The sequence below is a fragment of the Falco punctatus genome (genome assembly GCF_963210335.1).
Source record: "Falco punctatus genome assembly, chromosome: 1".
NCBI classification, from domain to species: domain Eukaryota; kingdom Metazoa; phylum Chordata; class Aves; order Falconiformes; family Falconidae; genus Falco; species Falco punctatus.
The window spans coordinates 94911218-94917296 of record NC_137580.1 but is presented as its reverse complement, the minus strand read 5'-3'; the positions used below and the strand labels follow the sequence as shown (position 1 = coordinate 94917296).

The window sequence follows — 6079 nt, the reverse complement described above, 5'->3', positions numbered from 1 at the left end:
GAGCTGTAACTGGGGCACACAAACGTTTCTGTACTAATATGGTAGGAGAGTCTTATTGTATTAGCAATTTCCCATCAGATCATGTCATATTAGTATTGTATTGTATTAGTATTTGTTTTCACTAATGTGATGTGAAAGTTGCTAATATGATAAGACTCCTGCATTGTATAGTGAAAACAAATATTAATATGATAGGATGGAAAATAGCTAATAAGAAACTAAGTTGCTAATCTGACGTGATGGATCTCCTAAAGGAATTGGTTGTAGCTTTCCTGTACTTTTCCAGAACCACCTTCAACCCCACTCAGGGGCAGACGGGAAGGCAGCAGCACTGACGTGCAGCACTGGTGGGTTTTAAAGGGACAAATCCACCCGGAAGGTGAAAGCATCTCTTTGGGGCTCAAATCCAGGCTTTCATTGGGCGGATGGGGAAAAAAAAATCCCATGCTTATGGGATAGCCCTTGCGTGCCCTTCCCAAGGGTCCTAAGGCAAGTTGATCCCTGGAAAAGTGGAGCAATTATGAATTTAGAGGGAGGAGAGCCATTCCTCCGGCGGGCTGAAGGCCACCCTGAGCTGTGGTTACAGCACAGTCTTAACTACTATGAGACGTAACCAACAGTTTCCTAATATTTTTTTTTATTATTTTTTTTCCCCAGCCACCGGAGCAAAATATCAATTTCTGACATGGAGAGCCAGAGTAGGTGAACCAGAGCTAAATAAAAATAAACATTAAACAATTATTGGAATTTAGGTTTATTTAAAAAATCAGCAGGGTTGAGGGAACGAGCCACCTATTAGCGGGGAAAAAGCTATTGGGCTTTTTAACAACATGCTGTTTCTTGGCGGAGGCTGGGATTTGGGCTGTGCGCGCAATCATGTTATTGATTAAAGATGATGTAGCAGCAGCACAATTATATCACAGTTTGCGCTCACTGCGGTGGTACCGTTGGCCTCTCATTTGTCTGTCAGAGATTGGTTTGTTTGCCTTGCCCTTCCTGGGTGTCGCTCATAGCTCCAATGGGTCAGATCCCCCAGCACTGGCGGAGGATGCTCGAGGCTTGGCTTGGGCTGGGTGGTGCAAATGTTTTTAATTGCTTCCCATTCCCTGTTATTTTTGCATTTAATGCAGGTTTGCATTTAATGGTAATTCCAGATTCTGCACTGTCAACCACAGTGATGTGTATGACAGGGGACTCTTGTATTTTGGGAAGAAGCGAGCTGCCCGGGGTGGATCTGGCGGCACTCGCCCTGCACCAGAGTGTCTGGGGTTTCCTGGAGGCTGGGGTGGATCCAGCCCTGTGCTGCTGCAGCTGATGCTCGGGATTCTGTAGTGGGCAAAACTACAGGGAAGGGTGGTTTTAAAGCGTTTCCAGAAAATTCTGCTCAGGTATTAAGAGGCCAAGACAGAGGCGATGCTGAATGGGGCTGCGCAGGAGCGAGCTGATAGCTAGCGGGGAGCGTGCATCTTCGAATCAGTCTATAATGCAATCAATTCTGTATATCCCTAGTGAAACAGCAACATTTATTTAACGTCTTTTATAGAGCAGCTGAGTTTTATCACAAATCACATTCCATTTCTATTCATTGGGGACCCCTTGAAGGCTAAAACGCACTTACTTTCCTCCAAGGAAGTTTACCAATTCTTCAATAAAGCCCCATTTGCCTCCGTATGTAAAATTGACACATTTATTGAATATTAAACATTTGCTGGTTGCTTCTGCACTTCTTTCGACTTTATCTGCTGCCCTTAAAAGTCGTTAAGGGAAGGATATATCAAAGTCGCAATAAAGGCCTGTTTATGGATGGAAAGGGGATGCTCGAATCCGCCGGAGAGGCTGGTTTATCCCGTTCGGTGGCTCCATCCTCAGAGCAGCCCTCTTTCCTCTGCTGTCTCCTGGCAATAACCATTTGGCAGCGGTTTTTCCTCTGATTGTTATAAAGGATTTTCTGTGCATAAAAGCTGTTTCATGGCGGGTGCCAGTCGGGGTTGTGCCGGGTTGCGAGGGATACACTTTTCTAACCTAGAGTCAGTTGAGCTAATTAGCAGGAGGTCCAATAAAACAAGTTTTTCTTTTATCACTGTTACTAAGTGCTGTTGTAAATCAATTAAAATGTATTCTAGTAATTCTGTTTTTCCTTGGCGACTCTGTTTAAAGAAATACTGAGCCATTAACAGGATTTTGTGTATGTTTGCGTGGATGTTTATGGGAGAATATCGAACTGTTGCTGTTGAGTTCGGTGCTGGGCGGTGAGCGCAGGAGCGTGCCCTGCCCCGCTTTCTTCCCGCAAGCCATGCGAGTCTGTGCCCATTTATTTGGAGAAGGATGCAGGATTTTTGAAGGTAGTAAGGAGGGAATTTTCTTTTCCTTGAAACAGGGATATACATGCCAGTGGTTTTCCTGATTATTAATGGCTAAAGATGCAGCTGTGCCCTTTGAGTGTGTTCCTGGAGGTGTGTTTTGGGGAGGATTAACTGGGGAGGATGCGAGAGCGATGCAAGGTGGTTCAGCAGTAAGTGGACCTTTAGGTCCATTCCCTAAAGACATCACAGCCTCTGTGCAGTGGGAAAAACCTCAGTGGCTGGAGAAGGAAAATTTGCCAGGAGCAAAAAATTGGAGATTCACACCCTTTCTGCCAGCCATCACTTCCCTCTCTCTCGTTCCTCACCTTTTCTCTTCTTTAATTCACATTATTTTAAGCAGAATTTACAAACGTGGGCCAGCCTGCTCTGCTTGATGGATAATTTCTCCCAGGCCACTGGCTAATTGTGGACGCATCGTTAGCCGAGGAGGTGGCTGCCCAGGTGGTTTCACTGGCTCTTGAGTACCAGCAGAGCAAAACAGCCCTTTGCTGATGGCCAGCTTGATGTCCCAGAGCCCCACCTGCTCGTGTCAGCCTGTCTGGCAACAAGCATCTTCCTCACCATGGGTTAACTCCTTAGCTCCATGTAGGATTTGTTTTGGTAGCATTTGGGAAAAATATCCCCGACCCATCCCAGTCCATTGGCTGTGCTTGCAAGGAATGAACTTGTTCAATGGATACCTTGCTGAGCACCAGGATGGGACCCAACTGTGATTTTTTTGGTGGTTTTCCGGTTGTTTTTTTTAATGTTACCAGCAAGATTAAGGAGCACTAAATTTGAGATTTAGGGGTTGCTTGGTTGTTCTTAAGGATTTCATTTTGTCCCTCCTTTGGAGCAAGGTGGCTTGCGTGCCGCAGGGCTGCGGTGGGCTGCGGGATGGGGTCTGGCTTTGTGCTTTGCTCTGATTGCAGCTCCACCTCTGGATGCTGAATTATAATGTCAGGTCAGAAAATTAAGCTCTCAGGGCTGAGACACCCCGAATTATCCCAAATGAAAGAGCAAACGGGTGTGCAGAGGAGCCAGCCCATCCTCACAGCAGGGGTGGATTTTTGGGGCACTTGTCCATATTAATTTATAACAGAAGCTGGCATAATAAATGTCACCTAAACAGAGCTCCAGTAAGCGTAGCTCATCTTGAGTGTATAATAAAAATAATTTACAGCTGTCTCTTGGCAGCTCCCGTCTCACTGCTGGCCGGGAGGAGAAGCCCCTTTGCCGGGGATCCCACTGCCGGCACGACCCTCGTACCCAGCAAGAAATACCTGAAAGCAGCTCCCGATACAAATAACCTTTGCAGTGCACCAAGAGGCTCTTCTTTATGGGTGAGGGAAAGTGCTTAAAATGCTTAGAGGGAATAAACAGCTTTTAATGAAGTTACATTGCCACATAATGGGTATCATAAAATTGCCTTCATAGTACAGGGTCCCAGGATGGCTTTTATTATCGACTGAGCAGGAATCCTGTCTGTAAAGCTCCGGCAGCTGCAGAGAGGAGAATGCAAAGTCTTCTTAAATTACCTGATTGAAATAACCGGCAAATATTCTGCTTTGCTGCTTTGTTGAAGGCAAAGCAGCCTTTGGGGTGGTCTGTCAGACCTGGTTTGCAGCTTCTGAAGAACACAGGAGTTTCATTGCAGCAAAACAGATGTTCATCTTGTTTCTCTATCGGCTGTTTGATGAGAGATTTATTGCTCTTCTGCTGGGCTGGAGCTCCTCTGCTGCGGAGTCTATTAGGCAGCCCGGGAGCTGGCGGGGAGCCAGGGAAGCAGCGTTTTGATGAAACCCATGAAAAAGCCTCAGCTTCGAAAGGCGCCAGTAATAATGCATCGGCTAGACTCTTCGGATCGGGCGATTGATTGCTGTGATTTGATTTATTGATCAATACCCTCAAATTTGGCGTCTGAGAAGCTGAACTAATCTTTAACTGCTGTGAACATCTCTGCCTGGTGGAGAATTAGAGCTGATAAGGAATGTATGAAAGGAATCTGAGCTTATCTTAATCACACAGTGCCCCGGCGCTGCCTGCGCCGAGCCGGAGTGGATGTGTGCAGAACACAATCACCAGGCAGAACAGAGCAGATCTATAAATTGATGGAATTCAAAGCCTCCAGCATCGATTACCATTATAACAAACAGTGGTGCGCTGAATGTCTGATTATTTTTAGACAAAGATTCTGTGCTCTCAGCAGCAATTTTGCTGATGCTGTCACTGTGTCAGATGTCTGTTGTTGATTGCAATTAGATGCAATACAAAAAAAAAAATATTTAAAACTATCTCTGCCTATAGTTTTATTTCCACTTATTAAATCTCCTCCTTTGTTTGCCTCCTCCTAATGTCTGCAGCTGGATGAAATATTGCATTACCAGAAGAGATCTCTTATATTCAGTTGGGTATAATCACTTTACAGATCATTGGATTATATCTGATATGGTTCAGATAATCCTGGGGAAATGTGGGACATTTACTCTGCCTTGCTTAAATGCGCCCTGGTTTAGGATTTTGAATGCAAATCTGCATAACATTTGGGTTTCTGAAACAGGTCTGCAATGCTCCCAATGATCTAATTCTATTAAAACACTAATCAATTCCCCGTGACGTCAGTCCACGTTCCTGCCAGTGTGGAGCACTAGGTCCAACGTGGATTTATCCTGTCCTTTTTAAACAGCTTTTGGAGCTGCACAGCATCAGCTTTAATGTTTTAAGGAATGAATTCCCTGGAGCAGTGATGGGGTGTGGGCAGCAGGGAGCACGGCAAGCTGGGTGCCGTGGTTTGGTTTGCCAGGGTTTGGTGTGCCAGGATCCTGCTATGGCCAAGTGTATCCATCGCTTTGCTGCTTTCCCATTTCTCTCCAGTGCTGGTGCGTGGCTGAGCGGCCACATTTGGGGCCGTTCGGTGCTATGGGAATGGCTCTGCCGGGGAAATGTGGCTGGCAAAGGGCAGTTTCTGAGATGGTTCTTCCTGATGGGGAAAGCTCTTTGGGAACCCTTGGTGAAGTCCAAATGAGCGCCAGGGGCTGTGGGGCCACCAAGGGATGCAGAGGCATTGGGACTGGAGGCTGGGGGTCCCTGAGGACCCCTGTTGGACCGGGCTGGGTCTGTCCTGCTGGGTGCTGGGCTGTCTCTCCGTACACTGTGGCAGTGCTGGTGCAAGATATTTAGGGAATTTGACGCTTTTATTTGAATCCATGGAGGGGGGACATGGGCTTTGCCACGTGGCTAGGTGCTGGCCGTGGCCCTGGCCCTGACCTGGCCGCCAGGGAAGCGGGAGGTCTCCTCTTGAACGTGACCTCATCTTGCGCAGACACGCACGGCTCCGGGGCTTGATGGAAAAATGCAGCGTGGCGGAGGAGTTATGTGCTGCTGGCAGCTGGTGTTTTCTTTCTTTGGGAAATCTAATATATTGATTAGCTTTCTTCAGAACAGCATCAATAAAGCGTATAATGGCATGGCTGGTGCCTGCGGCGTCTCCTCCCCTGGTCTGAGCCCCCCTGGAGCCGGGAAGGACCTTGGCTGCTCCGTGTCAGGCTCCGTGTCCCACTGGCTGCTCCTCCCTTTCCTGGCAGCTGTGGGCCCTGCTCTGCCCAGCGAACGTGCTTGGCCAGACACCCTGGTGCTCTGGGGGGAGTTCATCCCGGGCAGCCTTTTTCCTGCTCCTTCTCCTCCCATCCCATGCCTCTGCAGTGCAGCTGCCACTAGCTTTGGCTCCACTGGCTCTG

The 6079-nt window shown here is 47.5% G+C and overlaps 1 protein-coding gene across 17 annotated transcripts in view; it reads left to right on the top strand.

The window, feature by feature from the left end:
* CUX2 (cut like homeobox 2) overlaps positions 1–6079 on the top strand; it is a 73455-nt gene that overhangs the window by 32382 nt on the left and 34994 nt on the right. For 2 of the 17 annotated variants that reach the window (XM_080390280.1, XM_080390278.1), the window contains exon 2: positions 3540–3685. The exons of the other annotated variants lie outside the window; for them this stretch is intronic. The gene's annotated coding sequence lies outside the window, so the exon portion shown is untranslated. The remainder of the gene's footprint in view (positions 1–3539; positions 3686–6079) is intronic. 17 annotated transcript variants of the gene reach the window in all.